A 27,116-nucleotide genomic window follows, 5' to 3' on the forward strand; every position below is an offset into this window, starting at 1 on the left:
GCAAAACCATCTCTTAACATTATGGGGAAACGAAAGCTTTGGGAAGAGGATGGAGGGAGGATGCTGTGTCAGCTTTTCCACAGTTGATAGGTGTCAGTTTGAGCCCTTCTCTCTCTCATACTGTCCCCAAAGAGGGGAATGGCAGGGTGGGGGTGTCAGCAAGGACTCAGCTGTCCTCTCCAGGGCTGGAGTCATCCTGGGAAAGGCTTAGTGCTGGGGGAGAAAAACATCAGTATTGTAAATGCTTGAAAAATCAGCAAGTCACAACTGGCAGAAGTCCAGCCCTCCACAAAATTGTGCCGATTTACTCATCCGAATCATTATCAGAGGCTGAATAGCATTCGAGAGGAAACAACTGCACAAAAGTGTGGTGTTCTCTCTATTAATGTCATTGGCAGGGTCAGGAGCAAGGATTCATACCATCAAATGTACAGCCTATACCGGATGATAAATGACGGCAATAATCCTACAGGAAGGGAGACATTTGAAATGCCAGGGTATGTCCTCCAAACGGGATGAAATGAAATTCTTCTGACTTGTGCAGCCAAGCCCCAAACACAATACAGAAATGAAGAGCTTAGAAAGCTAAGTGTGCTTTAATTGAATCAGAGAAATATCCTGTTTCTGGAGGCTCTGGACAATGAAGACATCAAAGCACAACTGGGAAGAATGAAGCATTTTGTGGCAACTGATTTTACAGCTTTCAGAGTGTCAGAGTGCTGAAGTGATTCCCTCTGTGGAAGATCATTATGTGGAAGTCCCAGAGATATATTGGCCGGTATCTTGGTACTTTTTGCAGGAATGTATGGCCAGCGTGGTACAATATAGACCACAAGTTACGTCTCTGAATGCAAGACCAACAATTAGGTGAGTTCCTTCTGAAAAAGTTTGCACACTATAAATTCATGATCTGTACAAATCCAAGTTTATCAAAAGCTTATTGAAGAGCTACAGCTCAGCTGCCACAGTTCATATCTCTATGTTGAAGTACCGGGTGCAGCCACCAGTGGGAATCACACTGATTTTACAGGTGTTTGGAAGCTTCCTGTGTGACAGCTTGTATCAAAAGAAGTTAATTTCAAGTCTTGTTTTCCTTATTCTTGCATCTGAAGCCAACAAAATCTCTCATCTGTCAGCCTGTGTAATGTTTTACCCATTGCTGTACCAAAGTTAGTAACAACATCTCTATCTACTGCTACAGACATCATTATTTTTTTGCCCTGCACTGCACTCAGAAGTTCCAGGTGGAACCAGAGTTATCACCAAGTCTGTACCTAATTTAAACGTCAGTCCAATATCAGACAAGCTACTGCACCAACAGTATAAATATGTGCTCTCTGATCCTGGGAACAGACTTGCAACCAGCAGCCCTTCAACACATTTCTTTCTTGGTTCACATCTTTCTTGCATTTCAGATTGACCAGGATCTTACTAAAGACAAATTTGACAACACCAAGAATGAACAAGCTGACTCTGTCCTCTTCACTTTTGTTACCTGCCTGTTGCTATCCCCAGAGCCATAGATGCTGGCTGCTACCTGCAGACGTATGATTACTGAACACAGGAATGAATGAAGGAAAAGAGAAAAACACAACACAGCTACTTCATTTCAGGACCCTGTAAGTGAAGAGGCTGAGGATGCTGTCTCTGTTGGGCTGTGGCAGAGAGATGCTGAAGCATCTACATGTGTTCCTCCTGGAAATTCTCCAGACATAGTAATCTAGTCATGGCTGCATGTCATCATATGTCTCCAGATTGGCAGACGATATCTAATTTAGAAAACTACAACAAAACATAGAAAACAAACAAAAACAACCAACACAAAACAAAAAATTGGCCTGGCTCTCCTAATGGTCCTTTAGGGAGACGAGTCGATGCTTCCAAGAGCTGCTGAGTGTGTGAGTTTATAGAGCTTTATATCAGGATTAACAGGAATGGAGAGAGCTCAACACCCCAGAAATAAAAAACAAACAAACAAACAAACAAACAAAACCCCACAGACAGTAGCTTGGATGTGTTTTGTGCAATGTTTGCTGTAAATGAGGTAGAGAGTGTGGAATTATTTTAATGGATCTAATGGCAAAAACAGAACAAAACAAAACACACACACAGAAAAAACAAAACTTGGGACACATTATCTTCTCAAACTGGAATGTATCAGGAATAGCTTGGAAATCAGCAGCCCAAATCTTCAACTATTACCAATCTTCCTGGAATTTAAGTGAAATCAAACGAGCTCTGCCAACTTACAGGAGCTGAGGATATGGCCTGATGGAATTACACAAGCATGAATACACCGTACGCCTAAAGAGAATTAGACCCATTATTTTTAAAAAAGCAAAGCTTGATTAAGGATGTTCAGTATAGGTTTAGAAAAAAAGAGCACTGTCATGCCTCACTAACTTCACTGTTCTGTTGAAACACGACTACCAGGGAGATATTAAACTGCACTGGGATTTTCTAAAATACCAATCAAAGAAGAGCAGTTTCAGGGAGCCGTGGAACAGCACTTTTGTCAATGCTAATTGCAGGCGTTAATAGGAGCAGTACCACAACTAACTGTCTGACACTCTGTGGAAGCTGGAAGCACAAGTGCACTTCACTTTATGGGTGCAGACATACAGAGATAATTTCGCTTGCAGCGTGGAGAAGCAGGATCTGAGCTCAAGAGGAGATGTGCCGATAACTCCCAGCATGAGCAGTCAGAGGTTCGAAAGCTGCAATGGATGGAGGTGGGGTTCAGAAGGCATTTCTTAACAAATAAACATAATTATTGCAGCTGTTTTCAAGGCATTATTCTAATATTTGTGAAATACAGATCAAGAGCTTTATTATTTTTAATTGTATTGGAGTAGGTTCTTGACAAAGGCATGTAAAAAATGTTTAACAGTAAAACCCAAGGAAGCCTTTGCAAACTGGGCACACAGTGGGAAAAAGTTAGATCCATCCCCATTAAAAAAAATACATAAAAATCTATGGAAGATGGTAGCTTGCTGAGGCTGGGATCTAGAACAGACAGCAAACACCACCACCACATATGTTCAGGGACTCTTACAGGAGAGCCACTGGGATGGGCTGGATCAGATTAACTCAGTGAACTTTAAAGTTCAGTCACAAGTTTTCCTGCCCAAAGTATGTTAAATCATGCTCTGAACCAAGTATCCAAGCAGTGCTAGAAAAAAATAGGAACATTTCTTTAATTAATAATGGGCATTTTTGTCTTGAAGGATCTTACGAGGATCCAGTTAGGGTTATAGAGAACAGCTATGTGTGAGCCTTAGTGGCAGCATGAAGAAAAATGTATTCATGTCATCAAGGACGAGTTGGGTCTGATGGGGGAGTGAAAATTCACTATTAGCACTTTTGTCACTATAAGACAAGAGGTGCCAAATTTGCCCTACACCACCGCTTTACTTCAAGAGCCTTTTTTTTTTTTTTTTTTTTAATCATACTCATTAGAGAGCTTCACAGATCAACTTCACATCATTCCAAGTACAATTATCTTATCGGAGATATTTTAGTATAATTTTTTTTTTTTTTGTCCTTTTGTTTCAGTTAGAGTTCCCACATAAAATCTTGGACAAATGAGACCAGTGGAGAATTCGACCACTGCTGTTAGCAGAACCTCTATTGCAGTTCCCTTATTCTAGCAGTGTAATGCAAACAGATCGAAAAGTCTTTCAGATGTGGCATTTTATGCTACTTACCACATCTCCTCTCATTCGTGTTTCTAACTAATCATCTTTAACATTAAAAGATTCCCCTATGATGGAAAAGTTCATTAGAGGCCAATGCCTCATTGCACCCTTGCATATACCTTCCCTGCAGCCACTGCAGCTCTGCAGAGTGCCCTGTGCTCTGTCTCTCTCCATCGTCTCTAGATATAGAAGGCGCAGTCTGAATATCACAGGTCTCTGTGTCGGAGAAGTTAAGCACTGCAGCTGCCAAGGATTTCAGCTAGCAGCACGGAGCTCCTGAAAAGTCAAGTGTCTTCAGGAGGGGCAGATGTCTTCTGCCAGCCCTACTTCACCCTCCTTTTTCCTTCTGTTCAGATTGAACGGCTCTGTCCCTCTGCACAACTTTTTTGGTGGAGAGAAAGCCAGAACTTAAAGATGTTTATACTCTCCCACTCTTTCAAAGGGGAGGAAAAAAAAAGGCTTAATATAGCCCGAGAAACAAAGGCGACAGCATGGGTAAGTAAGAAAGCACAGGTGTAATTTCTGGGCACAGTAAGAAGTCTTTTAAAAGCTCTTAAATGAGTAGTGTGTACATGTTTACCACTGCTGCAGCTGACATATAACCACAGGAGCCCTGCACTACGGGGATAAAATGAGAACTTGTGGAGGGTTATTGAACACTGGGAATTTTCACAGCGAGGCAGAACAAAATTATTTAGCACTAGGGGGTTCTCTAATTTTGGTACACTGGGAAAATAAAGCAATGCTTTTGTCCAGGAATAATATTTCCTCTCCAAGGGCCAAATCCATCTGTGGATGGAAAGTGCTGTTGCCTTTCTCAGGTATAACCTGGGGTATGAAGGCTAGAATGTGTCACTTGGGCCGTTCAAGAAAATATGTGGAAATATTCGCCCAAGACTTACTAAAGAACTTTTTTGATTCCTTTTTTGTTGTTTGGCCTACCTAACTTCTCTTAATTGTCCCACAGCTTCAACTTTAGAATATATTTTAAAATGTAAATAGATCTTCAAGGCTAGCAGCTTTGAGCCCAGGGAGTCTCCTGAATTATAAACAACCGAGCTGGTGAGACACTTGAAGTGTTTGCTGTGAGAGCAGATGAAAACCCTCGTGAGATGCAAGGAGCTTTGGCCCTGCTTCCAAGGCCATCACGCATTTTAGTTGGGTTTCACTGCGTTCGTTTGTGAAAGACAATCAGGCAAAGACTTTGCAGCCAAGCACAGATTTTGTGGAGGACGACGCCCCAGTCACTCACCTAAGCAGTCCATCAGGCTGAGTTACGGACCTGCCACATGCCACCAGGCTGGGACTTCTGCTCGACAGCTTGTAGATCTTCACCCTCCTACCACTGAGGCTGTTATCACTGTTAGCATTGATTTGAAAGGCCACAGCACGGTGCCTTACAAGACGATCCCATTTTTATGGCTGAAATTACACTACCTACAGCCATTAAGTATCTTTTTTCTCCTCATTAAATTTTCATCGTTTTCTCTGATAAAATACAGCTTTGGAAGATTGCTGTTCCAGGTTCCAGCTTTTGCCTTACTCCTAAGGCTAGGGTTTTAAAGGTGTGATCCTGCAAATTACTCCTCGAGTAAGGATTTTTATGCAAATAGTCCTGTTAACTTTACACGAGAAAGAGTTTGCTAGATCATGCCGTTATCCCTAGGCTTACAGTGGAAACACAACTGACCTTTAGCCGTAATGAGTGCTAGTAAAAATATAAGTGTGACAAAATTACCTGGATCTTTGCAAGCTGATGCAAGCTGAGTGGTGTGCTGGTTGGGGACAGATCTCACAACACACCGAAGGAGTTAAGTCATTTCACAGTGTTAGATAACAGCTAATTGACAGCAGATATAATGCATGTTGATAACCAAATGTAATTTGGCAGCTAAGAATGAAAGAACCCAAATATCTGCTAAACCAAGCTGTAGGGAGTTATTATAGGAACACTCCCAAAGCTTTTGCAGCTGCAGGAAAAAGAAAAATAAAAAAAAAAAAAAAGAAAGAAAGAAAACATGATGCTGTGATGTAATACAAAAGAAAGAGGAATCAAAACAGATGGTGCAGTTGGTATGTAAGACACCAGTGAGATTGCACCTAAAACGTGGCACACTGAGAGCTGCGATTGCTGTGCAATGTAAAAATGCAGCAGGCTATGAGAAATGTGGCTGAGCGCAAGCGTTATGACACTGTGCTTATGAGATTACAGGCAGGATGAGCTACCTGGGTGAACTTGTGTGTGAAAACAGGGCAGAAAGATCTCCTATTTTATACCAAATCAAATTCAGCCACCAGGAGGTGAAGGGCAATAAGCCAGGTGGGCAGGTGATGAGCACTGAAGGAGGCAGTGCAAGCCCCAGGTGTGCTGCCAGCCCAGTGGCTCCTACCCCAGAGCTTGGCATCCTTTACTTCTCAGTGCCTTCCCTCCCCTTGGGTCCGAGGAGGCTGTGCGAGAGGCTCAGCACAGCTCAGCCTGTGGTGCTGATCAAACAACATCCCGACACCGGCTGCCCCGCTCCGTCTCCCCTCGGGTAACCAAGCATTAGCATTATTAATGCAAACATTTGCCACCTCTCTTCAGCTAAAAGAAAAACAGGTCAGCAGCATCGCTGCTACTCCACACTTCCCTTCACTTCCTTTCCACCCCATTTCTCCTCCCTGCTCGTGCCTGCCCGCGACCCTGCTCCATCATTCACTGTGTGCCTCCTCGTCATTCTTCTTCCACCAGTCTTGCTCTATCTTCCCTTCCTTCCCTCTTTGTCCTTTGTCACCCCATTATGCAGGTGCCTTTTTTTTTTCTTCTTTTTTCTTAATTTCCTTGCTTTTACCTTTCCTCTCTGCCATATTTTTTCCTTCCACTCTCTCGCGGTATTTTTGATGCTTTCCCCTTGCCTCTCTTTTTATTGCCCAGCTGCATTGTCTATTGTATTACTTGCCATTATCTCCAAATACATTTTGATATATTTTCCCCCTTTTTCCAGACTGATGCTTTGTTCCCTTTAAGGCACCAGAAAGCACTAAAGGTTAGAGAGGGAAACAGAAAAGCATTCCGGTAGTTTTCCATCAGTCTGCGTATAAAAGCACTTCTTCTCCCACTTGATGAGAAAGCAGCGAGCGGTTCCCCCCTGTATCAAGCTCTTTTACACAAAGAGGTTGCTGCAAAAAGAAACCAAGTAGATTTCTAACCAGCCTCCCGCTTATCTCTGCCTCGGAGCCCAGTGAACCGGCAGCCTTTTTGTGTGCTGCGGTTGTTGACGCCACGTGAAGCTGATGCAAGGGCGAGGGGGAGGTGGCTGCTCGCATCGCTCGGTGCCTGGCAGGTCATGGCAGGTCCCTTGGCTGGGGCACCGCGATGTATTTCCCACCTGGAGAACTTACAGCCTTGGTACGATCACAGGGAAAAGAGATCTTTAACTTTGCCCGGCCCGAAGCGGTTGCAAAATGGGAGGTAGAGGAGGAGATGCTTCGGTACAAACGTGAAGCTTAGATCTTCAGATTAAACATAGCCGACTATGTTATGTATCCAAACCACAGCTGTGACCACGAGGGTCTAAAACCAGCAATACGTGTGCAGGGAAGGGGTGCACATCACGCCGTATGGACTGAAATGGGTTTTTCAGACCGTTAATGACAAAGAGCTCCCCTCCTGGGCGCTGCTTCTATTAGAAGAAAGAAGAGCACCGTCCTGAGACCATGTACTGCTCATAGCTGTCCGCTCCCCTTCCCTTTTGCACCAGCAGCCAGTTGGGCCCCAGCCCTTCCCTGCAGCACACAACCCATAATTTAGGGGTCTGGGTCTGTCCGAGCCCCTCAGATCGGCCCCAGTTCAGCATATCTCACAGGTGGGGGCCATGACCAGAGGCTGTCCTGGAGTGGGTGTTTTCAGACCTGTAAGGAAGGTGGCAGAGCCCCAGAGCTGGCCAGAGGCAATGTTTTTTGACACAAAGCACCTGCACAGCGAGGAGGTGCTGCAATGGCACCGCATTCGTGCTGTAAACATTGCTGCGTGATTAGCAGGAGATGAGACAAAATGCAATCCTGAAATTATGCCTAATAAGGCGCAAGGAAAATGAGAACATACAGCCGGAAGGTGAAAGGCCCATTATGAAAAATTTGGTCTCCTGTTTTTCTTTAAAATATAATTTCAGTCAAATGGATCTTATTTGCACACTTGCATTTGTCATGCTGTCTCTTTTCTGCAACCACACAATACTTTTATCTCTGATGAGGAAATATTGTAACTGCTTTTGTCTCATTCTCTACCTTTGCTACGGTTCTCTGCTTTCTTCCCCAGCACTAGAGAAAAAAAAAAGTGTCCCTCATCTAAGGCACAGTACCAGAGGTTTAATGTTGACAGTGTGCTTTGTCACTTTGGCTCTGGAAAAGGCTTACAAAAGCTTTATTAACAGGCTCATTAGCACGGCCTGATTTACTTCTGCAGACTTTACTCTTTTACTAGTTTCCAGGAGCATCAGCATCAGTTGCAGGGCTAATGAATTCACTCAGATTTGCATGCTAATGAAGCTCCCATGACTCTCTGTGCTCTCTACTTCAAATCGATCTTTGCTGTTGCTTGAGGAATATTAATTGAAATAAAAGTAAAGGGGAGAACCAGGCGTTTCGGCTGGACCTGCTGTAATCCAAGGCTGCTGTGTAATTCGTATTTCATACATTACAGTGTTTCACATCTTATTTCTTTCATGCCTTATTGACTCTAACTGTACAGGAGACATCACCTTTAGGAAGTTCCTAATGTGGTGGTTGGCCAGAGACACAAGGGACTACTTATCTAAAATCACATTTGGGCTCTCAATAAATAGGTCAGTCACCTGAAAGCGATTCCGTGCACCAAAGCAGTTCCAGTTATCTTTTCCCAAACATACGAATTTCATTTCCCTTAAACAGAAACAGAAAACCGTCGGCTCCAGTTACCTTCAGAGCCCTCCACTGCCCGGCCGTGAAGCACATCCCACAAAAAAGGGGGTGAGGAGCCCACTGCAGGGGGGCTCTGGCTCCAAATGGGGGCTGCAGCAATGCGGGGAGCAGCGACATCTCCGGGGATGGCACCACAGGCTGCCCTGCGTGATGCAGCCGGGGTGCATGCATTATTCCCCAACAGCAGAAGAACATAACGAAGCATCTTTCCTGGGCAATCAGCTCATTGCACTGCAGCTGCCAATATGTAAGTTAATATATTTATATCATCTTGGAGCATAATGATTGTCATTTCACGGGCTGGCTCACTGAAAAGTCGGTTTGTGCCTGAATGCCTTTTTAACAGGGACTGCTCTGTTTTGGGCTGTTGTAACAGAAGCAAAGGAATTTGGGAGTGCAAGAAAGGATTCAGAGCCCCGAATCTTCTGCTCCGGTAGGTCTGTAAGGTTCTTGCCCCATAAGATCAAACGAACAGACACAACCAAAACAAGCTGTTAACTGGAGATATTACTCTTTCACCCCTGTTTAATTTTAGCAACACTGGTAGCTGACTGATGCCCTAGGAAGAAACCCCATTGCACAGTCTTATTTTTACAAGAATATTTTTGGCTTCTGATAGTGCACTTAACACATCCAAATTAATGGAAAAGAAGATTCTTCACTGAGCAGCCTCCCATGCCTGCTTTTCATAATTTGATACAATAGCAAAGCATACATTGAGATTAAAATGCGCTTTTGGATGCTCAATTGCGAGAAATCATTCAGCAAAAAACAAGGCACCATTTTCACAATATCTCTTGTGAGTGAGCATAAATCTAACAGCTCCATTTTGCTTGCTGCAAAAATAACACCATCCCTACATACATTTTTTTTTTCCAAACAGAAGTAAAGAAAATTAAATAAAATGAAAAGCAAGCTGTGGACTAATTATCCTTTTCTAAATGACTTCATATTGTAAAATAGCCTATTGAATGCATAATGAACATCATTACCACCAACTGTTTGCAAGTGGAGGAAAGCCGAGCGGTCATCCCGTCATTATCAGCACTTGTTTCGCGCGTGATGCAGAGTGCCAAGGTGAGAGAGATGCTTCCTGCCCTGGCCACCAAAACAGCAAGGCAACCTGAAAGCTTAGCTATGTTTTGTGGCACCTAGCCCTGCCTCCAGCCCCATTTCTTTGTTCTTTCCTGAGCTTTGATTGCCCCACGTGCTGCAGCGTGCTTTGGGGACTGGTGGATTTCTCCAGCCGTGAGAAGGGGAGGAAGGGCTGAGGGGCTGCCTGGGTGGGCAGTGTCTGCTGCTGTGGGAGATTTGAAGGGGACATGTATTTTAGGGCATCTGCCTTGGTTGGGGAGAGGGCTCCCAGCCATGACCCGGCGAGCATTTCCCAGTATTTATAGCAGATATTCCCTGCAAAGCTCTTCTGTGCTCTGTGGCGAAGAGGTCATTTGTAACCGTTTGGCCCGGATCACCCTGAATGAAAACATCCAATCAACCCCTAATTGTGACAAATTATATTAGTCTGTGTTTGTGCAACTCACATTGCAGCAACTTAATTCAGGCTGCGCTTGGGTCACAGGAAGCAGGTGAGGCTGCAGGGAGGAGCACGCAGGAGACCTGCACATCCCTGCCTCCACCCCGGGCATCCCCTCATCCCAAAGGGCTTGTGTGCTGTCACCTAGACACCACCTCTCTGGTGTGATAAACGGAGCAGGTTAGTCCCACTCCATGTTCAGTGCTGCCTGCAAGGCCTGGGAAGACAGAACACCCAACCTGTGATCCAGCACCATGTCAAAGTGAGGTGCAGAAAGAGAGGAACACAAGGAGATTGCGTGTCCTTGCCCCGCTATTCCCTCTCCCTATAGAGCAGTACCCTGGGTCTTCAGAAGCTTTGCTCTTGCCCAAGATGTGACAGTGAAATTAGAAAAAAAAAATATCCTAAAATTAATTTTCCTACATGACATATCTTAAAGGGCGCTGTCAATTGGCTTTATAATTACATTTCTAATTCACTGGAAGATTACACTGAGGCTGAACTTTACAAAACCTGAATATTTTTATTTTTTTATTTTTTAAATTGAAAACCTTTTTGGGGATTTAAATACAATCCTCCAGTGCTGTAACCCCATGTAGCAGCAACAGCAAGGAAATGGCTGGAATATGCTATCCTTGTTCCTCCTGCTTTCTACCTCTGATTTCCCACTGTGGCTACTAAACCTTATGGGATTCAGTGCCTCCTTCTTTAGGGATGAGCAGCACGGTTAATTACAAGTGCTCAGGTCTCCCCACAAATCATGACACCACCCTCACTCCTCAGTATTGTGAGAAAAGGCTTTGAGTGTTAATATTGGAGGCAAGAGGTTTATTTTGCTATCTGGCTTTTGAGCCTCCCAGATATCCCCACTTCATGCCTTCAGGCTTTTCTCTGCAATGAGAAAAGCCAGAAGCATCTTAGCGGAGAGCTGAGCTTCTCACCTTATCAAATTGCTCCAGGTCTGAGTGAGAAGCTGGGTGTCAGGAGACTGAGCAGGGATATCTGCAGGTCTGCCTATGGGGAAAATTTTGTTCTGGAAACATTGAAATGAGCTGAAATGATGAGCTGCAGCATGGGTGGGCATCTCCTAGTGCCCCCAGCTAAAATTCTACCTCATTTCATACCTCATGCCTTGTGTTTTCTATTGAATGAGAGAAAATACAGCAAGTTTTGTCTACATTTGTCCCCTATCTATTCAGGGGACACTCAGGAAGAGTGTTAAACAGAGATTTGATTTAAAAGCCCACTAGCTAAACTACATTAAATTTTTACATCACTGTTCCACATTGAAATCAGGCTGCTTTCCTTTGAGCTCCCTTCGCTTTGAGATGAAGCTTGGTTTAACAAGTTAACTTCCATGTGAGCAAACTCACCGCCTAGTAAGGCAGAAAAATAAAAGCACAAAGAAGCTTGACTTTGTAGCGGTTGGGCTTGCCAAATGCGCATAGGAAATGATGGAGCTCCCTGTGCTCATCCACTACAGGAATCTATATTAGGTTTTTTCAAAGTCTTACAAGCACAATAAGCTAATGCAGTCTCTCAGCACAGGTAAGATTTATTTCTCTCCTTCTCTAATATATTTGAACCCAGATTCTCTGCTTGTATAATCCATTGGCTTACATGGGTTTACAGTAGATATTGCCATTTGATCTATGACTGGTCTTGGTCTTCTGGCTCTAGTTTAAGTGAAAGAATAGAATTCAAAGGACAATTAACAGAGAAAAATAGTCTTACATGTACTGAAGACAACAAAATTGCAGTCTGGTATCAAATAGTAGTCTAAATAAATAACCCTGGGAAAACCAATTACTTGCATATGAGAATGATATTGGCAGAAGTGTGAGTATTCTCCTGCGTCATACCCAAAAGGCAATATTTAGGCATAAAACGGGTATCTGGTTCTTGAAATAGCATAGCACTGCACCGATTATAATTTAAAAGAAAAATAATCGAAACTCAAGATAATCCTTCAGGTAATCAAAAGCTGCATCAGTAGCAAGTGCTCGTAACCTGCCGTGCCTCTCTTGCAGGGCTCCTGGAGCAGACAGCGAAGGCACCTGATGGTGCTGGGGATGGGAGGTGGTGGCATGGTGACTGACAGCACAGGGCAGCATGAAGAGAGAGCATCAGGAAATTGCCTGGAGAACTTGCAGGGAAAGAACAGCCCTCCGCACCTACGATAGAGCACCTCACATAAGCTGTGCAAATACATATGCATATATAGCACATTTCAATTCATTTGTAGGCTACATTGAAAATTTAGGTTGCATGGCTCTGACTAGACAAAGTGCATTGAATGATTTTGTTTCTAATATGAGAGTGCTGGCGATTTTAACAGCATTTGATCTGCTGAAATGAGATATGGCCTGGAATAACAAGCAGCAGTTCAAAGATTTATCTAAATATATTTGGCAGCTCCCCCACCCTTTGCTCGCAATATGTACATATCACAATTGAGACTATCCCCTGTAAATTACCACCCTCCATGGGGTTCTCCTGTTCAATTATTTCAAATAAGCGAGGCCAAATGCTCTCAACTTAGCCAGAGATAATCAACTAATGTAAAGCAATTTCCAACAGTTATATTCTTCTGCTTCAGGCTCATTAAAAAAAAAAAAAAGGAAAATTGGGGTGGAAAGAAATAGGGAATGTTATCGATTGTTTGCCAGTGCTGGATCAGCTGTCATGTGTGTACGTAAATATTAAGGACAGCAGCACTGGATACCAAGGCCAAGCCATCCTCTGTAACTCAACAGCAGCAAGACCGGGCTCAAAGCCCCCTGCACTTGCCATCGCTATGGAGACTACGTGGATGAGACGTGGATGAGATCCTTTCATTAGTTGGGAGATCCATCTGCTGGTATAAAGCTGCAGGAATTAGTTTCACTTCCAGGGCTTTTTAATTATGCTCAAATATAAGTGCACCAGCCAGACAAAGATGTTGCATTACCTCCTAAATTTCAGATCGTGACACTCTCTCCTTCAGGCATTATGTTTGCTGTTTGCATTGACTTTCAATTTACAATAGCCATTTCTTGCTGTAGTATAACACAAATTTCACTGCAAATTCAGAAACTCAATGCAATAGAGATGAAACTTTGTAATTTACATAATCGGAAATGTACCGAGCAATAGCTGAAAGTTCTGATTTTAGACATATTCCTGAAATAGAATGGGATTTTCTTTTTTTTCTTGTGTTTTGTAAGAAATGACCCATTATCTTTTAAATAATTGTAGAATTCTGCCTTAGTATTGCCAGTATTCCCCATTATCAGTCAAACTAATAGGCCTGGAGAATGAAACCCCCAAAGAAATCCTCCAAATTAGTGAAATAAATGCAGTTAATGATGATAATTAAGTCACTGGGGATAATTGAGAGATTATCCAATTACTATCTATAATTCTTCAGCTTGCAAATAAGATAAGAGTATGTAGAGCTAATCCATTCTGATAATAATAATAATAATTTAAAAAAAATAGAGAAAAAAGCACAAAGAGCCCCCAACTCAACGATCATTAAATTTCTTCATGACTGGAGGTATTTTGCCAGTTTAATTGCCTAATCTGTTTTTTTTTCTAGTCTGGAATAATTTTTAGGCAGCTGTTGTGACATATTGCTCTTGAGGAATTAGAGATATTCTGGGTCAGGGCTGAATCCCCTGTGCAGGTCCCGAGGAACTCTGCTTTTCCCTGGGACTGAGAGGTGCGTTTAGAGCAAAAGTCCTACAATAACTATGTGTGAATTGCTTAAAAATAAGAAGGATGAGCTCAGTCTGGAGTTCCTGCTCTGAATTCCGATGATAAATTTAGGGCAAGATTTGTACCAGATGTTCCAGACAGAAGCTTTATGCCAGCAGACCCTATTGTGCAGAACGACCCGCAAATCCCCCTGACTTCACCACCAACTGCAGCGACATATCTTGTGGTTGCTGTAGTCCTGCAGAAGTTCACCACCACGTTGTTGCTGTGGCAAGGAGAGGCTGTTGACCTCCCAAGACCATGGGAGCTAAGGAGAGGTTTTGGTCCCAAATATTTCTCAGTCTGACACAGCCCAGGTCACAGTGGCTAGAGTTTTCTAATTTAGGAAATGGATTAGGAAGAGGAGCCAACAGGCGGGAAGACATGGTCAGTTTGTATGCGATAGGTAACATTTTTGGGGGAGATCACTACCTTTTTGCTCTCACTTTTGTTACAAGTATTTGTGGGGGTCTGTTTGGCACAGGTGATTTAAGGAGATCTAAATACAACCCCTAGCCAGTCAATTAAGGATGTGTTTAATTTTAACATGTGCATAGCTTCTTTGGATCTCATCCATGGAAATCAATGGCAAGGCTGCTGATGGTTTGATTGTCTTCGGATCGGAGCCAGCAATTTTGATTGTAGAGATCAAATGTTTCAAATTAGACATAAGACTAATGCTTCACTGGATTAGGGAACCAATTAATGGAAGTGGGGTTCTTGTTATAAGATTTCCCTTAACTTCCATGCAGATATTTGTCCTAAACACAGAGTGCATCTTCATTGCCCTTGAACGCATCTTGGTATCTTGGAAAAAAATGGAGAGGGTTAATACAACCAGAATCCTCTAATGAAGCTATTGCAAGGCATATGTGATTCTGTGCAGGAAATCAAATCCTTGCATTGAAAGACCTCATGCTAAAAAGGTAAGCATCAGAAAGCTGTTCCAGTCCTATTTATACAAAAAGCTCCCTAGAGCTATCTGGGATTGACAGAGCCGGACAAGCAAATCAGAAGGATCTGAGCAAAGTGCTACCCCCTTGCTGCACGTCTTTCCTCACCTTAAATAGCTGCTGGAGAATAAAGCATCCCTCAACACAGACCTCATCCTCCTAACACAGACCTCTATGCGAGCATCCCAGCTCTGGCCTCTGCTCAGTCCCACCAGCCCAGTAAAACTCCATTTCAGACTCAAACCCTCTCTGCACTCAGAAAAAGCCCTCAGAACTGAGTACCTCCAGAGGCTGCTGCTGAAAGGTAAAGCTCCTAGAGGAGCTCTCAGCCTACCCAGTGAACTCAGCCCTAACTTGGGAGCATTTTATAGCAGTGTATTTTTATTTCCTTGGATGCCAAGGGAGCCCTGGGTGGCAAGCTTGGTTTTGGGGCAGTTCTGCTCCTAATGGTGCCCAGATGCCAGGCTGGAGCTGATGAAGGGCAGCTCCCTTTGGTAACAAACCAGTGCTTGTGGCCAGGCACATACTGACGCCTGTAACATCAGAACAGCATATTAAGCCACAAAATGTTTCTGTAAATACTGTTTCACACTTGGGTAAGCAAAGCATGCTTTTATCAGAGAGACAGTGCAGGGTGTAAATTACATTTTAATTGAGAAATTGTGAATGCCAGCTTTTGCTTCTTCTTTTTTTTTTTTTTTTTTTGTTTTTTTTGTTTGTTTGTTTGTATTTTGCTACTAAAAAGGCCTGGTTGCTGGTGGAAGAGCTGACTGATGCTCCCTGCAACGAGTCTGCTCTCTTTTTTGCAAACTTTCCCTCCTTCCTTCTGGCTCTGCTTGCTGCGATTCTCCTCCTCCTTCCTAACAGAGATATCTCCAGGCCCACGGGTGCTCAGGAGCCTCGTTTGCTTGCAGCCTGGCAGCCATCCCTGCAACATTTGCCGGCTGGGAGCGGGTGGCCTGGCTCTCCCTTTGCCCGCTGCCCCTCGTCTCCTTGCCGTTAGGCAGGTGCCAGCGAGGCTGACAGCCTGCTGAGACACAGCCGTGTCACCCGGGGGTGGAAATCAGAAGAAAAAGCTCTGTTGAGAGCCTGGGCATGGGGTGTTTTTCACTGTGCAGTCCATGAGCATGCTCGCCCCCTCCCCACAGCAGCTGGCGGTGTTGCAGCCACGGAGGGGCTCCCAGGAGCATCTCTCCTGTTGGACACCTGACCACGGCCATCCATTTGGGGCGCGCTGTGGTACAGATGTTCTTTACTCCTCCAACATTAAAATACCACTCATGGAAAGCTACAGTTGCAGCTGGGCAGCACCAGGAGGATCTTAAGACTTTGGGCATCTTTGCAGGTCTTTGCCTTCCCCTCGTTTTTCACACCTCAGTGTTGTACCCCAAAGGACCGCTATTCATCTAAGGCTTGGCAGCAGTGTGAGCTCCTGCAGGATCTCTTTTTCCCTGCTGATGGAAAAAGGCAATGGTTTGTAGCTGAAGCAGAAAACATTCTGCTCTCTGGAGTCTCAGATATCCCTCATTCCTGGAAAGGTTTCCCAGGGCCCTGCAAGGGAGGGGAGATGAGCAGCACCCCATCCCTCCGGGCACTCCATGAACCACCAGTGCAGGAGCTGGATGTGGCTGGGCAGGAGGAGAGGGCAGAGAAAGGAAGGGTGGATGGGGCCAGATGTACTGAATCAGAGTTCCTTGCGGGCAGCATTCGCTGGCAGGGCTCCGAGAGAGCCCAGGCGGGAGACGTGGAGCTGCGTCCCCCCGCTGGGAGATGTGCTGGGAGCATGAAGCACTTCCAGCTGGGAGCGCAGAGCTGCAATTGCAAATTGCACCCTCGGTGCTCAGGGGGGTGAGTCGAGCCCATTAGCCAGCTAATCCTCACAACAGGCTTTTGTGAGGCTACTATTTTGTTCTGGGGAAATGTATGATCTACTGATTACACAGTATCCCAACATGCCAAATGTATGCTTGAAACCAGTAAACAATAAATATTTAATTAGCCGGTCATTTTGACAATAACAACAGGCAACAATTAAGCTGGCTTTTCATTTCCCGTTCATTTAGTTGTCAGTGTCGTATAGTTACAGTTAAAAGCCAGCTCCTGACTTGACCACAACCTTTATTAAGATTGTGAAGACAGAGAATATGTAGGTTTGATCTGAGCTTTTGATCTATGTCTCTGATTTCTCCTGCCGTTGTGCATATTGTGAGAATGACTCAAATAACCATTAATATTATGTGGGTTGAATATGAAATTTTGAAGTTTTTTTAAAGTCTGACAGTGCCAAAGAAGACTTCAGAGGCAATACGGTCATGTTGCAACCCAAAACCACTCATCTACTCCATTCCCATCAGGGCTTCTCTCACGTCACCTGTCTGTGTCCGCACTCCTCTTCCACACCGAGCCTCCCTTCCATCCTCATCCCTCTGCGTGTTCCTCTTTACTCCTCTGCTCTTTTTTGTCTGCAGTCCTTCTGCTGAGTCCTAGACAGGCTCGTCAGTGGGGTATCAAGTTCTGAAAGGAAAATGGAAGAAGAAAAGCTATTTTTCATGCAACAGATTTAATTTCTATGCCAGTTATGTTGGTAGCTACAGACTCTGCATCCTGCTTCATCTCTTTTTTCTTGTCTTTGTGTAGATCACCAGACTTCACTGGTAGACATCCTTCTTGACAGGCTTACTGGGAAAGCCTAGGGCTGGAAACCGAACTCTTCTTACATGTTAAACCTACCTTCTTCGCACGTTAAACACTTCGGTCCAAAGGAGATGCTTAGCAGCGTGGGAGCAGGATTAGATAGGACCTTCTCCCACCACAGACGAAGCCCCTCCTGCCACTGACAATGATGCATCTACTCTTACAAACAAATCAGGGCTTCTCCTAGATGGCTGTCAGCCAGGTGGTGCAGGTATGATAAGGAAAGGAATGGGGATTTTGGGTGGTTGAATTCAGAGTACCAGACTGTAAATGAGGAGACTTGGTTGTAATCACAGTTCTCCTGCTGAATGGCTGTCTGAATGCAGACAAGTCATTTTGCATCTGTTTCCCTTTCCATCCTTTTCTGTGTTGTCTATGATTGCGAGATCTTTACAGCACATTAATGTCTCCCTGATGTACCCAAATGGCATTTAACACTGTGCAGTCACGACCCTGTTTGAGACATATAAGCACTGCTGTAATGGATGACACACGCACTAGCCATGCATTCACTTATAGATATCGCTCCTTTTTACTTATTTCCCTTTCACCACCACAATGCCACATCCTGCCCAAAGTCTTCATATAATGGCAGACTTCTAATTTATCAGTTTTACTGAGTCTTGTTAGATTTTACTGAGTGTTGAAGTCAGTTCCAATTTAATTTTGACTTTGACTAGAACTGAAAACAGAGCCTTGAGTCCTCCCTATACAATAGAAGTAATGTCCTGCAAAATAAATGGAATTAATTGTGAAAGTCAGCTTTGAATCAAGTCCACTGTGTTTAGACCTACTAATCAGAAAGCATTTATAGAGTCACGAGAAGCTGATAAAACGTGTACACAGTTTTAAATATCCCATTGTAATGCATTGTAAACCTTAATTTAAAACCAGACAGCTTAAAAGCTTTATGGATTTGATTGATGATATACCCTTTATATTGATGGCTGAACCCAGCGTACTGTTATTTCTGCTTTGTCTTGCTAACAACAAAGTTTAGAATGATAATATATTTTTATAAAAAGCTTTACTATTACGCTACTGCAAAAGTGACATTAAATAATGATAATAGTCCTGAGCCACAACTTCACACAGAATCAGTTCTGGAGGCAACAAATTTACATACCGCAGGCACAGAAGCTGCTGGCATTGCAGGGAGAATGCTCCAGATCTCCAAAACATTAGCATGAGAGCATCCCACAAAGCAAAGGAGGAAAGAAAGGCAAATTCTGGCAGCTGAGGAATTCAAATCCTTCATCTCCAGCTGCCAGCATAAGGCTGGGGGTCTGTGGCTCTCCAGCCAGCCAGGCAGAGGTCACATCCCAAGGGACAGAGCAGCCAAGGGACACCTCTGAAAAACTCATGAGAAATGTTAAGTCCATGAAATCCCCCAGAGGAATTTCAGTTCTGCAGGGGGAAGAGCAAACCCAGTGGTTTGCTTTAATAATGCAGCATTTGTGGTTCATTTTCCTCCTCTAATCCTGCCTTTGTAACACGACTAGAGCAGAGTCAAGGCGAGCAGAGCAGAGCAGCAGCTCATCCACATAAGCCTCACCGAGGGATGTGTTGCCTGTCCTTGCAGAGGAAGCACAGGCCTGATCAAGCACCTTGGGAGCCCTCCAATGTTGGTGAAGACCTCGTGGTATGGTTTAGCTAGATAAGCAGAGGGACAGACATCTTCACACGTCTGAGCTGGATCACATTCGTGTCACCACACAATTCAGGGTGCACAAACCCTCATGACTCTGTTGCATGGATATATCAAATTCAGCCTCATTTTTTCAGGTCAGCAATGAAAAATATATAACTTGTGCTGATGGGCAGCCACCCTGTGCAGAACAGTGGCAGCAAATCACATCCAATTAGAAACAATTATGGCAGGAATAAAAATCCACCCTGAGAAATAACCAGGTTAAACAAGAAGTTGCAATGGAGCATGACAGCAAAAGGCATTTTTACATATTAAAACCTGTATGATTTATTCAAGCAGAGTTGAATGATGAATTGCAAATTTGGAAACAACACAGGTTTACAGTTTGTATAAATTAATATTATGATTCCACAAGGCAATATAGTTCAAAAGTCGACAACGATTCTTGAAATACTGTTCAAAGACTTAGGCTTAAATTAAACAAAAAGAAAGCACCTGTTCTAAGCTATACATGAAATGTCCAAAAATCAAATAACATGTGCATCCTCCCAAACAGACAACAATTTTAAATTCTATCTTCAGCTGTACATTTACGGTGGATCAAATTTATGCTGATTATGTTATCACTGGAAAATACAATATGTAGCAAAAACTATATTATGTCAACAGCAGCTCAAGTTTTTAGGCAGAGCGACTTTCCAAATCTGCCCCTTTAGTTTGTAAGTTAAGAAAATAAATGGCTACCTTTAAAAACCATGTAATTAATGTTTACATGTCTCTGTATTTAAAATGTAAGCAAGCATTCATGTTCAAATTTACCTTACAGAACCTGTAATTATGATGCTTGCATGTGTAAACTGAGTAGTTAGTAGTTTCACTGTCTGGCACAATTTTAGGAGTCAGATTTTATGATCTCATGAACTTCTGCATTGTAGCCCAGAATCCCAGATTGAAATGAAGTCAAAAGTATTCAGCACGACCAAATTACGCAGTTTTACGTGTGCTGTTACGGGTGCATTTTGTGGAGCTAATAACAAGATGGAAAGCTGAAAGTAAATTTGCATTTCATATTCCTATATATGCACACATATACAAAGAAATGCAATTTATATATATATATATATACACACACATACTTGCATACACAGCCAGTGGGACACCTGCCAATATAAAAAATGTATTTGCATGCAATGATATAGAAGTTTTCCACTGCATGGAAATAGAGCTGACTGAGACCTCATTCTTTCCTAGAAAAAGAAAAAAAAAAAAAACACACAGATTTGGGAATCAGACAGAGGAGAGCTGAAATCTTACCTCTTTTGTAGAGGGGAGGTGCTGTGTTACAGACAGGCATGCAGAAACGCCCCGGGGTGCAGTGAAGGGATGCAATCGCAGATGCTGAGGTGTGTCTGGACCCCAAAGGGGAGGCTCTGAGGACATTTACTGGGTTGAGCCTCAGCATAGAAATGCCAAGTTTCTGCCTAATGATTTGGTGTTGGAAAATATTTAGTAGTTCCAGCACCTTTAGGGCTGAAAACAATCCCTACGTGGGGTCTTCAAGATCGAAAGTGTGGCTGGAAACAGCCAGGCCCCACTTTAGGCACCAAAATCATTTTGTGTCTGGAGAACATGCTTCAGAAATGTGATTATTATCCTTACTGTGCTAAAAATGTGCCGGGCAGTTCACGGATGAGAAAACATCATGCCTCCTGTCCTGACAAGCCTGCAATCCAAGGCATCGGTCCGGCAGCTGGATGCACAGGTATCCCTCGCCACGAGCAGGGGGCTGCCACACGCGGGGACAGGCAGATCCCAGCTTGGGGAGAGCCTGCAGGGGTGGGAAGGGCACAGCAGGACCCTCGTCTGGAAATTAGCTCCCTTCAGATCCTGCTCCGAGTCAGAGAAAAGGATCATAACAGTCTCTTCTTGTATTAAAATCTCTGAATTTGGGAGAGAGGAGAGATGAGGGAGATAGGAATTTATGATTCAAGCAGAAGGGTTTTGATTTTACACATGCATGCAGGCTCCAGGAAAGCTGTAATGCTGGTTTTTTACTCTTCCTCAAATGGACACTAAATATTTCAGCCCCCAGATTTTGTCATTATTTCCCACCTCAAGAAAAACTCTATTACCACCTTCTGCATAAATGTTCCTTATTCAGGCACACAGAGAATTGCAATTTGGGGAAGACTTTCCTTTTTTTTTTTTTTTTTCTTCTTTTTTTCCCTTACTCCCCTCTGGCTCTTTCATTTATGGATGCTGACAGAGCCCTGGGTTTTGCTCCATTCCTCCAAGTTATCCATCAGTTCCTGCGCCTCTGTTGTCCCAGGACACACTGAATTTAGAAAACTGATCATTAGCAAGTGTTTTCCAAGCCCTTCCTTGTGGAGAACAGAAAGCCATTTTTCAGGTAGCAGCTGACAGATCTGTAGGCACCTCTGGATCGCTCCATTTTGCTAGATTCAATGAACCACTTGACAAAAGTTAATTAGAGTATTGCTGTCTGGGATGGGAAGACCCGCTGAGACATAGTGGAAGCATCCCGTTTCTCACAGCAGTTCAGCCAGAAAGCTACCCACCACGACTTTTATTATTAATAAACACACCATACCATAATTATACCTTTTACAAGCAGCATGGATTTGAATCCCATGTTGTTAAACCTCCTGCATTGCTCTGACAACAAGTTGCACCGGGCCCCAAACGCTCTGCTGGGAGGTGCTGTATACATAAAACTGCTACCGGTGTCAGTAATAACACCGGCAATAAATAGAGATGTGAGCCTGTCGCAAAAACTCCCTCATGCCAGCAAAACCGACTGTGCTCCTACAGGCACAGCTTCATAACACATTGGTTGCTTAATCTGGGAAGCAAAGACGGCTATGAGAAGAAGCAGGACTGGTTCCCCATCTCTCGTGTTTTATGGATTTTCTGATATTTACTCCTTTCCCACCTACAGGTGAAATTGGCCTATGAGCCAAATTATTGGGAGAACAGGGAAATAAACATCAGCCTAAAAATCTTAACAAAACCAGGTTATAAACAACTCACAACTGCCAAATAAATCAAAACCTCCTCTGGCATATGCTGGGAGGTCAGTTTGCCTGGGGAGCGGCTTTCGGCTAAGGGAGACAGCTCCATCCCTCAGCCTGGTCGGAGTGGCAATAACCAGCACAAAGCAAGCCTGGCACCGGGCTCCTAGTAATCAGCTTATAGTTGCCACTAAACAGATCCATCATTTTAGGTGTGCTTACCTAAATAATCATAATTTAGATGAGGAACCGCAGGCTGGATTACAACACGTCCTGGTGATGGGTTAGTCTTCATGAGTGTCACTGCTCTGCTTTTACTAAAACTCCAGGTTTCTGCCCTTTAATAGATTGCCACTAGGTGACTCGAATTTTCCACACTGCAAAGACCGTTTGCAGCTCCCATGTGCTCCCAAAGGCTTGTTCAGGATTTGCAGTATTAGGGCTTTCCCACGCACACAGGGGAAGGATGGGGCAGAGCCGCACAGCTGCAGTGTCCTTGATGCAAAGGAGCTTCACCCTTGTCTCTGTCCTGGCTCCAGGTCTCTGACTCCTGTATTTTTTTGGAGATGTTGAGGAAGCCTGCCTTGTTTTCAGCTTGTACAGGTAAAATCTGGCCCCTCACTGAGCTTTTTTTTTTCAGAGGAACAGTACTTAGCTCCACAAGCCAGTGGTGTGCTTAGTTGCAGGAACAGAAATAGGGCCTCAGTCCAGAGGAGAATATTTTGCAGATGTAGCTAAAATTGGGATCTGGCCCTGGGAGTGCATTTGCAGACATCTGGATATGATGCGCAGCAGCAATGCCTCTGTGGATCAGCAGCGTAATTGCAGTAAATAATTCAAGAAACAGCAAATGATGCTAAAAGTGAACCCTGCAGCTTCGCAAAACAGCCGATCGCACTCCTGCCTGCAGCGGGGCTGCCTGCCACAGTGGGCAGCACAGTGGATCCCCATGGGGCTGACAGTGATCAAATGGGGCTGCTGGCAGCTGGACAGCCTCTGACACCGTGTATATAGTCTGTAAATGTGGTAGGATTGCGCTTTTCAGGTCCCAGCTGGGCTTCTGGGCTCCCTTAACCCCCCCGATTTTCTCCAAGCTGAGGAACATACAGAAGTCCAGAGTTGCTCCTGTACCACCTCTGCCTTTGGCCCCTTCCTGATAAGGTGTCCTGGCCATACCTCCCAGCAGTGCTCCAGGCCAGAGAAGATAAACTGTGAGATCAGAGGACGTTAAACTTTACTTATCAGGACGGAAAGATGTTCCCCTTTCAATTGTTTCTCTGGTTCCTCCCAACCATTTCTGGCTGTGCTCTGCCCATGCTTCACGGCAAACCTCACCTTACAGGATCCCTGTATCGAGCTACCATCTACATTCTCACATTTTACATAATTAGGCATTTGATATTATGCAATATTATGTGAAAACACAGAACTGTTACATAAACCAGCAGTGATGGTGCTGCACTGGGACTCGGCACGTTTCCCATTTTGGAACGACCTCAGCAGATCCCCCTCGCCCTTCCCTTTAGGCTAGGGGTGGCTCTTTCACAGAAGTCTAGGGCGACAGCAGTGACAATCACGCCGGGGAGAGGGTCAGGAGTAAGAAGGCTTCCCAGCTTCACAGATCTGCACCATCTAGGATTAAGAGGTGAATTTATGTAGTATATTAAGATCTGTTCTCACTTCTCTTCTGCATGACCTGAATGGATGTTTTGAATAGCCACCTTCCAAATCCCGGACAGAAGCCGGATGGGGATTTTCCTTTATGCCCATTACTCTTTTCTCAGGCAATCGAGACCTTGGCCAGGAAAATATGCAATAACTCACAGATACAAGGTATAAATACAGAGGGAGTGGAGAGCAGAATTTCTCTCCGTGCAGATGACACTCTGCTATACATCACAAAACCTGGCACATCAGCACCAGCAGCCTCTGATCTAATAGAGGAACGTGGCTTTGCTGCTGGTTACAAAATAAGTCCAAACACAAGGCTGCAAGGAAGAGACTCCTTCCTCTGGGAAAGCAAGACCTTCAGTCATGTAAATGGAGCAGCAATGGCTCCTGCTCGCTTGGAATCCAAATAAGCAGAAAGATATTTTATTTATTTAAATGGGGTCTGGGAGTCCCCCCTTTCCCATCTCCTGCAGAGTACAGCATGCCATTGTAACCAGCTGCGTGCTGAATCCACTGCCCCAGACTATAGCTTTTGTTAACAATTATCAGATTAACATAAAGTCATTTGTCCCACTGCTGGAATACAATCTTAGTTTCATAAAAGTCTGTAATTGTAGTTCGTTCCTTGGAGCGCTCAAAATTCTGACTCACATTTGAATTACAGTTTTGGAAGGACTCCTGATACTTACAATGGGCAAAACCAAATCTGTCTTCTTCCTACCTAGAAGACCGAAAATCTATATGCAGTATGTGGTGGGTGAAGCACATTTGTAGTGAAGTGCAATTATATCCAGAATAATGAACATATGCAAAAGATTCCTCCTTGATCTAGTGCCTGCCTTTTGTGAATCTCACTTTCTTCACAGCATATGTTTTTTATGTTTATTTATTTATTTATTTTTTAATTTTTACTGGTGGTGTTAAATGATATAAGTGTGGAAAAAAGGTTTGGTTTTACTTTGCCCCTGTTATTGCCAGTGAACATCATCAGCTAATCTGTTCTTGGCAATGACTTACTTCAAGAAGCGGAAGGAAAGCTAGGTGTTCTCAGATCTCAAGTTGAATTTGTTAGGATCTGCTCTTGGAAACATCATACTTGCCTTGTAATAGGATATAGCTTCAGCCACAAGCCCTTGAGAGACAGATCAGACTAATTTTTTTCACTGTCTAGAAAAAATACCACAGCACATATATGCAAAACATCCCACATATTTACTACTGGCCCTAACCTTTCTCCTTGAACACTCTGCTCCTTCCAACAACTGTGATCTTCTCCTGAAGCACCACCTATGTTATGACGCTTCCTCCAAGAAAACGTAGAGGGAATGCAATAGCAATTTCAGCAAAGGAATCACAGGGAAGCAGAGGACAGAAATATTGCTGATCAATGGCAAGAAAGATTAAAGGTAGTACCATCCTTATGGCACTCTGCTGAGCAATGAGTGAAGAAGATCAAAGGGATTATCAAGTGCAAAGAGAGAGCTTGTGGCTATTAAGCTGATAAAAAAAAAAAAAAAAGTCCTGTGGGAAATAGAAACAAAACTCTTAGCAAAAGATAAGAATCAGATTTTCTTGTTTCACAAAAGTAAGTATGTTGGAGGGATAGGTATCAGGAATTGCAAAGCCGCCTAACAAGGCTGTAAGGTCAGGCAGCGGGTCCTTAAAGAGCAAAGAGAAACAGATGTGAATCATGGAGGACATGTCACGGAGAATGGATAGAAGAGCTTCTGCAGGCACGAGGATGGAAAGGTCTCTGCGAGGTGCCCCGCTCAGGTACAGCGAAGGCGGAGGAGGGCAGCTGAGATGCAGAGAGATTTTAATGCTTGGATGGTATTGCACACATTCAGATCTGACCTGGCCAAGAAAGGTCACAGTAGCCTTTACATACATTTAAGGTCTTTTTGCAGAAGAGGATTTAGCAGGTTTAAAGTTCAACTTATATTAAATGTTTTTGTAGATAACTTGAAGTGGAAGAAAGAGTGAGCTGGATTATGAATCTTCTTACACCCTTTTACAGCATTTATAATTAACTCCGAAGTCTCTTTTTTTGCTACTGGGAAGCAGACTTGCTGTAATCTTCTAATTAATAAATGGCTCAATAAATCATGAAATCTTTTGTCCATGGAGAAACTTACACTTACTGTCAGAAATATTACACTCTAAAAGTGGTAGTTGACAACTAACCATTTTTTTTCCTCCTGCTTTGACTTTTTCTTTTTCATTTATACTTAATTTGAAAATGTTAAATGACTAAATTAGTCAGTGAAATTATCCAGTGAGGGCTGGATGGAGTGCCATTTAAAATCTGTGTGAAAGCCCTCCTTGGCACCAAAGGGCTCTGGGTTGGGCCCTAAGAACAGCAACTGGGATTCAGCTTTCCCAGCAACAGCACAGAATCGCCCTCAATGCACTGACCAGGACAATCCCACGCCACGTGTCTCTGGCCATCATTTCACTTGCACAGTGTGTTTCTGGGGGAAGAGCCTGGCCCAGTGCACGGCACAGTTGGCAAAAAGTGCAGGAGATGCGGGCTTTGCATTGCAGGCACGCCATCCCACCTGCCTTCTCTTGCCCTTTGGCTTTCCATCTCTTGCTCAGTTAAGCTGCAAGCTCTTTCTGGCATGGGCCATCTCTAACCCTGCCCTTTCAAAGCTCAGATTTCTGGAACATTAAATAAAGGAGCAATAAAACTTGCCATGGAGCAGCAGCAACTGACAGGGACTTGGACTTTGGCATTCATTAGCTGGGCTGGAAGCAGCGCTTTCCTCTTGTCACCACCTCAGGTCCCCTTCCTTCCTCCTGAGCAACATTACAACAAATATTTGCTAGTCTGTGTTTCCCAGACTTGACACATAAACAAACACCTCGCGCTCTTCTCTCCAGAGGGAATTGGGGATTCTTATCTTCATTTTCTGAATGTGGATGTGAAAGTGAAGACAGGTAGGGCAAGACTTTTCTGCTAAAAACATGCATCCCGTATTAATCTAGGCAATGGCTGTGACTTGACAGACCAGTGGCTTATCAGTACACGTAAAGCAGCCCGGCAGTAAGTAGCCAACGTGGCAGCTAACCAGCCTGCAGCCCTTCCTCCCACTTTCACTCCTGAGGCACAAGACATGGGGAACCACAGCACAAAGCAGAAGTCTTTGTGGTCTTGGACCATTTGAAAAAGGACATACCTGCCGTCAGACCGTGAGAGCAACAGGA

The 27,116-nt window shown here is 43.9% G+C and overlaps 1 long non-coding RNA gene across 1 annotated transcript in view; it reads right to left on the reverse strand.

Moving 5' to 3' along the window:
• LOC310905352 overlaps nt 1-27,116 on the reverse strand; it is a 94,378-nt gene that overhangs the window by 8,770 nt on the left and 58,492 nt on the right. The window contains exons 5-6 of the long non-coding RNA XR_014588948.1: nt 17,233-17,375; nt 4,951-12,344 (exon numbers count right to left, since the gene is read on the reverse strand). This is a non-coding gene — a long non-coding RNA (uncharacterized lncRNA). The remainder of the gene's footprint in view (nt 1-4,950; nt 12,345-17,232; nt 17,376-27,116) is intronic.

The sequence above is a fragment of the Anser anser genome (assembly GCF_964211835.1).
Source record: "Anser anser genome assembly, chromosome: 11".
Taxonomy (NCBI): domain Eukaryota; kingdom Metazoa; phylum Chordata; class Aves; order Anseriformes; family Anatidae; genus Anser; species Anser anser.